General features: G+C 55.4%; 2 non-coding genes and 1 pseudogene across 2 annotated transcripts; all 3 read right to left on the reverse strand.

The window, feature by feature from the left end:
- The window catches only part of LOC124575291, a 5,711-nt pseudogene extending 3,007 nt beyond the window's left edge, over positions 1-2,704 (reverse strand).
- Positions 2,705-2,892: 188 nt separating this feature from the next.
- On the reverse strand, positions 2,893-3,047 carry LOC124575256. Its single transcript, XR_006972369.1, has one exon. It is a non-coding gene; the product is annotated as a 5.8S ribosomal RNA (ribosomal RNA).
- A 351-nt stretch (positions 3,048-3,398) lies between these two features.
- Positions 3,399-5,308, reverse strand: LOC124575273. Its single transcript, XR_006972384.1, has one exon. It is a non-coding gene; the product is annotated as a small subunit ribosomal RNA (ribosomal RNA).
- Positions 5,309-10,000: the final 4,692 nt, after the last annotated feature.

Here is a 10,000-nt window from a genome sequence, read left to right on the forward strand (position 1 = left end):
GAATGGCGGCCGAAGAGAATCCGCGCACCCGCGCGCCCCCGGAGGAGCACGCTAAGGCGGACGCGGCCTCGCAGCAAGGAAGATCCGTGGGAGGCCAAGGCACGGGACCGAGCTCGGATCCTGCACGCAGGTTGAAGCACCGGGGCGCGAACGCCGCGCAGGCGCGCGCATCCTGCACCGCCGGCCAGCACGAGGCCAACCAACGGCGAGAGCAGACCACGCCCGCGCTAAACGCCCGCACTTACCGGCACCCCTACGGCACTCAGCTCGCCCAGGCCCGGCACGTTAGCGCTGACCCACTTCCCGACCAAGCCCGACACGCCCCGATCCTCAGAGCCAATCCTTATCCCGAAGTTACGGATCCAATTTGCCGACTTCCCTTACCTACATTATTCTATCGACTAGAGGCTCTTCACCTTGGAGACCTGCTGCGGATATGGGTACGAACCGGCGCGACACCTCCACGTGGCCCTCTCCCGGATTTTCAAGGTCCGAGGGGAAGATCGGGACACCGCCGCAACTGCGGTGCTCTTCGCGTTCCAAACCCTATCTCCCTGCTAGAGGATTCCAGGGAACTCGAACGCTCATGCAGAAAAGAAAACTCTTCCCCGATCTCCCGACGGCGTCTCCGGGTCCTTTTGGGTTACCCCGACGAGCATCTCTAAAAGAGGGGCCCGACTTGTATCGGTTCCGCTGCCGGGTTCCGGAATAGGAACCGGATTCCCTTTCGCCCAACGGGGGCCAGCACAAAGTGCATCATGCTATGACGGCCCCCATCAACATCGGATTTCTCCTAGGGCTTAGGATCGACTGACTCGTGTGCAACGGCTGTTCACACGAAACCCTTCTCCGCGTCAGCCCTCCAGGGCCTCGCTGGAGTATTTGCTACTACCACCAAGATCTGCACCGACGGCGGCTCCAGGCAGGCTCACGCCCAGACCCTTCTGCGCCCACCGCCGCGACCCTCCTACTCGTCAGGGCTTCGCGGCCGGCCGCAAGGACCGGCCATGACTGCCAGACTGACGGCCGAGTATAGGCACGACGCTTCAGCGCCATCCATTTTCAGGGCTAGTTGCTTCGGCAGGTGAGTTGTTACACACTCCTTAGCGGATTCCGACTTCCATGGCCACCGTCCTGCTGTCTTAAGCAACCAACGCCTTTCATGGTTTCCCATGAGCGTCGATTCGGGCGCCTTAACTCGGCGTTTGGTTCATCCCACAGCGCCAGTTCTGCTTACCAAAAGTGGCCCACTTGGCACTCCGATCCGAGTCGTTTGCTCGCGGCTTCAGCATATCAAGCAAGCCGGAGATCTCACCCATTTAAAGTTTGAGAATAGGTTGAGGTCGTTTCGGCCCCAAGGCCTCTAATCATTCGCTTTACCGGATGAGACTCGTACGAGCACCAGCTATCCTGAGGGAAACTTCGGAGGGAACCAGCTACTAGATGGTTCGATTAGTCTTTCGCCCCTATACCCAGCTCCGACGATCGATTTGCACGTCAGAATCGCTACGGACCTCCATCAGGGTTTCCCCTGACTTCGTCCTGGCCAGGCATAGTTCACCATCTTTCGGGTCCCAACGTGTACGCTCTAGGTGCGCCTCACCTCGCAATGAGGACGAGACGCCCCGGGAGTGCGGAGGCCGCCGCCCCGTGAAGGGCGGGGAAGCCCCATCCTCCCTCGGCCCGCGCAAGGCGAGACCTTCACTTTCATTACGCCTTTAGGTTTCGTACAGCCCAATGACTCGCGCACATGTTAGACTCCTTGGTCCGTGTTTCAAGACGGGTCGTGAAATTGTCCAAAGCTGAAGCGCCGCTGACGGGAGCGATTATTCCGCCCGAGAGCATCCCGAGCCAACAGCGGCGCGGGTCCGGGGCCGGGCCAGGTAGGTCCGTCATCCGGGAAGAACCGCGCGCGCTTGCCGGGAGCCCGAGCGCCCAAAGGGGCGAATCGACTCCTCCAGATATACCGCCGGGCAGCCAGCCAGGACACCGGGGCTCTGCCCAACAGACGCGAACCGAGGCCCGCGGAAGGACAGGCTGCGCACCCGGGCCGTAGGCCGGCACCCAGCGGGTCGCGACGTCCTACTAGGGGAGAAGTGCGGCCCACCGCACACCGGAACGGCCCCACCCCGCGGCGAGTGGAAAGGCAACCGGACACGACCCCGCCGCGGATTGCTCCGCGCGGGCGGCCGGCCCCATCTGCCGAGGGCGGAGGCCTGTGGCCGGATGGGCGTGAATCTCACCCGTTCGACCTTTCGGACTTCTCACGTTTACCCCAGAACGGTTTCACGTACTTTTGAACTCTCTCTTCAAAGTTCTTTTCAACTTTCCCTCACGGTACTTGTTCGCTATCGGTCTCGTGGTCATATTTAGTCTCAGATGGAGTTTACCACCCACTTGGAGCTGCACTCTCAAGCAACCCGACTCGAAGGAGAGGTCCCGCCGACGCTCGCACCGGCCGCTACGGGCCTGGCACCCTCTACGGGCCGTGGCCTCATTCAAGTTGGACTTGGGCTCGGCGCGAGGCGTCGGGGTAGTGGACCCTCCCAAACACCACATGCCACGACAGGCGGCAGCCTGCGGGGTTCGGTGCTGGACTCTTCCCTGTTCGCTCGCCGCTACTGGGGGAATCCTTGTTAGTTTCTTTTCCTCCGCTTAGTAATATGCTTAAATTCAGCGGGTAGTCTCGCCTGCTCTGAGGTCGTTGTACGAGGTGTCGCACGCCACACCGCCAGCCGGCTGTGCACGCTACCGAGTAAGTACCGGTATGCGAACCGCCAGGCGACGGGCGCGCATCGCACGTTTCAGGAGGCGCGGCCGGCCCCACAGGCGGCCGCGACGCTCCCAGGTCTGCGAAGCGGGGCAAACGCCGCGCGCTTCAGTATACGTAGCCGACCCTCAGCCAGACGTGGCCCGGGAACGGAATCCATGGACCGCAATGTGCGTTCGAAACGTCGATGTTCATGTGTCCTGCAGTTCACATGTCGACGCGCAATTTGCTGCGTTCTTCATCGACCCACGAGCCGAGTGATCCACCGTCCTGGGTGATCTTTTCTTAGTTTCCACTGTCTCTTTCAAGACAGTTGCATAGGCGGGACGTAGGCGTGTGGCGGCCCCTGTTCAAGCGTTCTGTGTCCAACGGCCTCACGGCCGATGGGCGTCGTACGGCTCCACACCGGAGCGGACAGGCAGTCGGGCGAAAGTCATTCAAAACCGGCGCCAGGCGCCAGGTGCCGCAGGCCAGCCGCTCCAGCGCTTCAGCGCTCGTACCACACAACATTGGCGTTAGTTTTGAGAAGCACGCGTGGTTCCGCACGCGGCGCACGGCTACTGCGAGCCGTACAGGTAGCGTGTTGCGCGACACGACACGCACATCGAACGACATGCAGTCTAGTCGGTAATGATCCTTCCGCAGGTTCACCTACGGAAACCTTGTTACGACTTTTACTTCCTCTAAATGATCAAGTTTGGTCATCTTTCCGGTAGCATCGGCAACGACAGAGTCAATGCCGCGTACCAGTCCGAAGACCTCACTAAATCATTCAATCGGTAGTAGCGACGGGCGGTGTGTACAAAGGGCAGGGACGTAATCAACGCGAGCTTATGACTCGCGCTTACTGGGAATTCCTCGTTCATGGGGAACAATTGCAAGCCCCAATCCCTAGCACGAAGGAGGTTCAGCGGGTTACCCCGACCTTTCGGCCTAGGAAGACACGCTGATTCCTTCAGTGTAGCGCGCGTGCGGCCCAGAACATCTAAGGGCATCACAGACCTGTTATTGCTCAATCTCGTGCGGCTAGAAGCCGCCTGTCCCTCTAAGAAGAAAAGTAATCGCTGACAGCACGAAGGATGTCACGCGACTAGTTAGCAGGCTAGAGTCTCGTTCGTTATCGGAATTAACCAGACAAATCGCTCCACCAACTAAGAACGGCCATGCACCACCACCCACCGAATCAAGAAAGAGCTATCAATCTGTCAATCCTTCCGGTGTCCGGGCCTGGTGAGGTTTCCCGTGTTGAGTCAAATTAAGCCGCAGGCTCCACTCCTGGTGGTGCCCTTCCGTCAATTCCTTTAAGTTTCAGCTTTGCAACCATACTTCCCCCGGAACCCAAAAGCTTTGGTTTCCCGGAGGCTGCCCGCCGAGTCATCGGAGGAACTGCGGCGGATCGCTGGCTGGCATCGTTTATGGTTAGAACTAGGGCGGTATCTGATCGCCTTCGAACCTCTAACTTTCGTTCTTGATTAATGAAAACATACTTGGCAAATGCTTTCGCTTCTGTTCGTCTTGCGACGATCCAAGAATTTCACCTCTAACGTCGCAATACGAATGCCCCCGCCTGTCCCTATTAATCATTACCTCGGGTTCCGAAAACCAACAAAATAGAACCGAGGTCCTATTCCATTATTCCATGCACACAGTATTCAGGCGGGCTTGCCTGCTTTAAGCACTCTAATTTGTTCAAAGTAAACGTGCCGGCCCACCGAGACACTCACTCAAGAGCACCCTGGTAGGATTGCAACGGGGTCCGCCTCGGGACGCACGAGCACGCACGAGGCGCGTCGCACGCCTTCGGCTCGCCCCACCGGCAGGACGTCCCACGATACATGCCAGTTAAACACCGACGGGCGGTGAACCAACAGCGTGGGACACAAATCCAACTACGAGCTTTTTAACCGCAACAACTTTAATATACGCTATTGGAGCTGGAATTACCGCGGCTGCTGGCACCAGACTTGCCCTCCAATAGATACTCGTTAAAGGATTTAAAGTGTACTCATTCCGATTACGGGGCCTCGGATGAGTCCCGTATCGTTATTTTTCGTCACTACCTCCCCGTGCCGGGAGTGGGTAATTTGCGCGCCTGCTGCCTTCCTTGGATGTGGTAGCCGTTTCTCAGGCTCCCTCTCCGGAATCGAACCCTGATTCCCCGTTACCCGTTACAACCATGGTAGGCGCAGAACCTACCATCGACAGTTGATAAGGCAGACATTTGAAAGATGCGTCGCCGGTACGAGGACCGTGCGATCAGCCCAAAGTTATTCAGAGTCACCAAGGCAAACGGACCGGACGAGCCGACCGATTGGTTTTGATCTAATAAAAGCGTCCCTTCCATCTCTGGTCGGGACTCTGTTTGCATGTATTAGCTCTAGAATTACCACAGTTATCCAAGTAACGTGGGTACGATCTAAGGAACCATAACTGATTTAATGAGCCATTCGCGGTTTCACCTTAATGCGGCTTGTACTGAGACATGCATGGCTTAATCTTTGAGACAAGCATATGACTACTGGCAGGATCAACCAGGGAGCTGCGTCAACTAGAGCTGAGCAGCCGGCCGCCCGGGAGTGTGTCCCGGGGGCCCGCGCGAACACGCAAGCGTCCGCTCAATTATTCTGCAAACAGGAGGAGGCTGAGCTCCCCTGCACAATACACCTCGAAACCCTCTCAGGTCCCGGCGGCGCGCAGCGCCGTCCTAAGTACTTGGTCGGGTTCGAGAGAGGCGCAATCGCCCGGAGTTTGGCGAGTAGACGCTTTAGGTGCGACCACCCGTGCTCCCAACTGAGCTTGCCGCTGCCGACAGAGGCCCGGGAGCGTGCTGTCGTGGCATTGCCGGCGGGAGACAACACGCGCCACCTACGGTGACCGGCAGCTCCAACGCCAGCGCCACAGAAGGACAAAAGCCCCACTTGGGTGCCGAAGCGAACTCTCCCAGCACAGCGCACGCGCCAACACGTCCGCACAGCTGCGATACAAACCACCTGCGAGAACCGCAGAGGCGACCGAGCAGCAGACGGCGTCGCGGCGCCGAGCGCCGGGCGGCGGCGCATCCTCAGCGCACACAGTCCTCAATCGGACCAGCACACTGCAGATGTCCACCGCGCTTCGCACCGGGCCCGCGAGGACCTACTTTGGCCGCACGGCGCCGCGTGCAGGGTGCGCCGGCGCGGAGCTGCGCCGCCTGCCGCCTCCGTCGGCCGGCGCGCCTGCCACTGGCCGCCCCCACCAGCCGGCTGTAGCGCGTGCGCCCACGCACCGCGCGGCCAGCACGCCGGGAGGCCCCCCCTCACCGGCCGGGGACGGTCCCACCCAGCCACCGCCGCGTATCGCTTCACACCCAGATGCCATTCACGTTCGTGGGCATGGTGGGTATCGCTGGAACAACCGGTTGGTAGCTCAACCGATCGTCGCCATCACTGATTCACCTCTAGCGAGAACAACCGCACCACAACGGTTTACCAGTTGTTCATTTGCATAACGTCACCAGCAAACGTAGGCGTCCATCGCCATTTGCAAATTCAACGATTGTTGCATGCCTGTGTCAGGTGTCACGACACACTATGTCTGCCCACATACACGCAACAACATGTGCACGCTTCGCGAACACGTGGAAGGTGGCCCCCGTACGTATGCGATGTCCATTGCGCGAACGACTGTCAACCGGCCTCTGTCGCATGTCGCAGATGTGGAACGCAGTGCACCATGCTATCACGGTGTGTGAGAAGAGACGACTACGTCTGACAACACGCGCCACTACATCAACAGACGGCTCATGCTGATCGCCATCCAGGGCATACCACACTGCAATCCAGCTCTTATAGGGAGACGACACGTAGCTGAGTGCACAACATTTGGACCGCATGGTTCGCCGTTGTTGGCGCAGTCGTTGTACGGTCACATGTACCACGATGTATCATTCAGTACATGAGGACCAATGTGCAGTACAGTGTGTGATTTGGACGTACAACATCAGCGGACAGTTGACACAGGCCGTACCACAGCGTAGGCTAAGTGCTTCGCACATGCGAATGCCAATGAACAACTGCAAATGCCAATGAACAACTGCAAAGGGCATTGAGCATGTACGTCCTGCTGCCATCCACATTACAGTGTATAGCTGCAAGGTGTTTAACATGAAGCGATACACTGGGGACCGGGCAGTGCGAGTAGCAAACTATATTGCGGGGGTTGCAGTTAGGCAACACTACACTAATTTAACGCGTCGTATGACAATTACAGAGCAGGTTAAGGCCCAACGTGTGTTGGGTTAAGGCCCAACGTGTGTTGGGTTAAGGCCCAACGTGTGTTGGGTTAAGGCCCAACGTGTGTTGGGTTAAGGCCCAACGTGTGTTGGGTTAAGGCCCAACGTGTGTTGGGTTAAGGCCCAACGTGTGTTGGGTTAAGGCCCAACGTGTGTTGGGTTAAGGCCCAACGTGTGTTGGGTTAAGGCCCAACGTGTGTTGGGTTAAGGCCCAACGTGTGTTGGGTTAAGGCCCAACGTGTGTTGGGTTAAGGCCCAACGTGTGTTGGGTTACGTTAAGGGGCAATGTGGGTTACGTTAAGGGGCAATGTGGGTTACGTTAAGGGGCAATGTGGGTTACGTTACGGCGCAATATAGGTTACGTTACGGCGCAATATAGGTTACGTTAAGGCGCAATATCGGTTACGTTAAGGCGCAATACAGGTTACGTTAAGGCGCAATACAGGTTACGTTAAGGCGCAATACAGGTTACGTTAAGGCGCAATACAGGTTACGTTAAGGCGCAATGCAGGTTACGTTAAGGCGCAATACAGGTTACGTTAAGGCGCAATACAGGTTACGTTAAGGCGCAATACAGGTTACGTTAAGGCGCAATACAGGTTACGTTAAGGCGCAATACAGGTTACGTTAAGGCGCAATACAGGTTACGTTAAGGCGCAATACAGGTTACGTTAAGGCGCAATACAGGTTACGTTAAGGCGCAATACAGGTTACGTTAAGGCGCAATACAGGTTACGTTAAGGCGCAATACAGGTTACGTTAAGGCGCAATACAGGTTACGTTAAGGCGCAATACAGGTTACGTTAAGGCGCAATACAGGTTACGTTAAGGCGCAATACAGGTTACGTTAAGGCGCAATACAGGTTACGTTAAGGCGCAATACAGGTTACGTTAAGGCGCAATACAGGTTACGTTAAGGCGCAATACAGGTTACGTTAAGGCGCAATACAGGTTACGTTAAGGCGCAATACAGGTTAGGTTAAGGCGCAATACAGGTTAGGTTAAGGCGCAATACAGGTTAGGTTAAGGTACGACATAGGTTAGGTTAAGGTACGACATAGGTTAGGTTAAGGTACGACATAGGTTAGGTTAAGGTACGACATAGGTTAGGTTAAGGTACGACATAGGTTAGGTTAAGGTACGACATAGGTTAGGTTAAGGTACGACATAGGTTAGGTTAAGGTACGACATAGGTTAGGTTAAGGTACGACATAGGTTAGGTTAAGGTACGACATAGGTTAGGTTAAGGTACGACATAGGTTAGGTTAAGGTACGACATAGGTTAGGTTAAGGTACGACATAGGTTAGGTTAAGGTACGACATAGGTTAGGTTAAGGTACGACATAGGTTAGGTTAAGGTACGACATAGGTTAGGTTAAGGTACGACATAGGTTAGGTTAAGGTACGACATAGGTTAGGTTAAGGTACGACATAGGTTAGGTTAAGGTACGACATAGGTTAGGTTAAGGTACGACATAGGTTAGGTTAAGGTACGACATAGGTTAGGTTAAGGTACGACATAGGTTAGGTTAAGGTACGACATAGGTTAGGTTAAGGTACGACATAGGTTAGGTTAAGGTACGACATAGGTTAGGTTAAGGTACGACATAGGTTAGGTTAAGGTACGACATAGGTTAGGTTAAGGTACGACATAGGTTAGGTTAAGGTACGACATAGGTTAGGTTAAGGTACGACATAGGTTAGGTTACGGTACGACATAGGTTAGGTTACGGTACGACATAGGTTAGGTTACGGTACGACATAGGTTAGGTTACGGTACGACATAGGTTAGGTTACGGTACGACATAGGTTAGGTTACGGTACGACATAGGTTAGGTTACGGTACGACATAGGTTAGGTTACGGTACGATATAGGTTAGGTTACGGTACGATATAGGTTAGGTTAAGGTACACATTGTTGTAAGGAAAGGTTTAATGGGGGGCGGGGCGGGGCGGCCGGTTTGTTGATTGTGATTATAGTAAGTGGATGCCTGCGGCATCATCTGATTTGCCACGTCAGGATGCACCTTTGGCTCATGACAGGCGGCGCTCTCATTCCATGCTTGTGGCAGACCTGTGTCTTTCATTCCTGCCATTGTTTGTGTGCTGTGAGAGGAGGCAGTATTGTGATGTTGGGTGCACCCCTGTGTAGGACATGTGTGGGTGTTGGTGGCTTGGCTGAGCAATGGTGGTTGTCGGGTGGGTGGGATATTCTGTTTTCTGAGTGGACCTCCCAGTCTGGTTATGACAGTGTGGATTGTCTAATGTGGCGGAGAGGATGCACTGGGTGTTGTTCCATGCTGGTGCTTACATATTGTCTGTGTGCGTGTTACAGGCAGAGAGTAGTGCGTGATAAGGGTGTGTGGCTGACGTGTGGTTGTGATTGTGAGCAGAGTCTTTCAGCATGTATACGGACAGTTGTATACATTATCTGTATTCTGATGGCTCTATCTATTACTAATCAGCGCCGTGTATACGTTTAATCCGGTTCCAGTCGAAACTGTTGTATCTCTGTACATTAGTGACACGGCGAGCCCGCTATGTAGTTACTCGTCTCGGCAGCTTCCACCGGTGTATGGCAAATGATTATAAGGAATCAGTCTAGTCGTCAATACCGATGGTGTGACGTCACATGTCTGGGGTGGGGGACGCTGCGCCCTTCCGGTGGGTCATGGCCTAGAAAGACTCTTCCCACGCAGGGGGGCGTGGACTGTCATTGACTCTTCCAGGTAATATACTTGCCGTACGTTCTTGCGACTGCGAGTGCAACGCTCACCGGTACCGACATGGATGGAGCGCCTCCTAGCTGACCGCTCAGCATCGGCATTCGTACAGAGAGCAACGCGGTCGCGTCTCTAGCTCGTAACTGGTACAGCCCGCAGCTCATGTATAGGGACAGCGGGAATGTCGCATATTGGAGATAACTCTTCATGAAACGCATGTTATAGGGGTGGATTGCA

Source organism: Schistocerca americana, unplaced genomic scaffold, assembly GCF_021461395.2.
Source record: "Schistocerca americana isolate TAMUIC-IGC-003095 unplaced genomic scaffold, iqSchAmer2.1 HiC_scaffold_229, whole genome shotgun sequence".
NCBI lineage: Eukaryota > Metazoa > Arthropoda > Insecta > Orthoptera > Acrididae > Schistocerca > Schistocerca americana.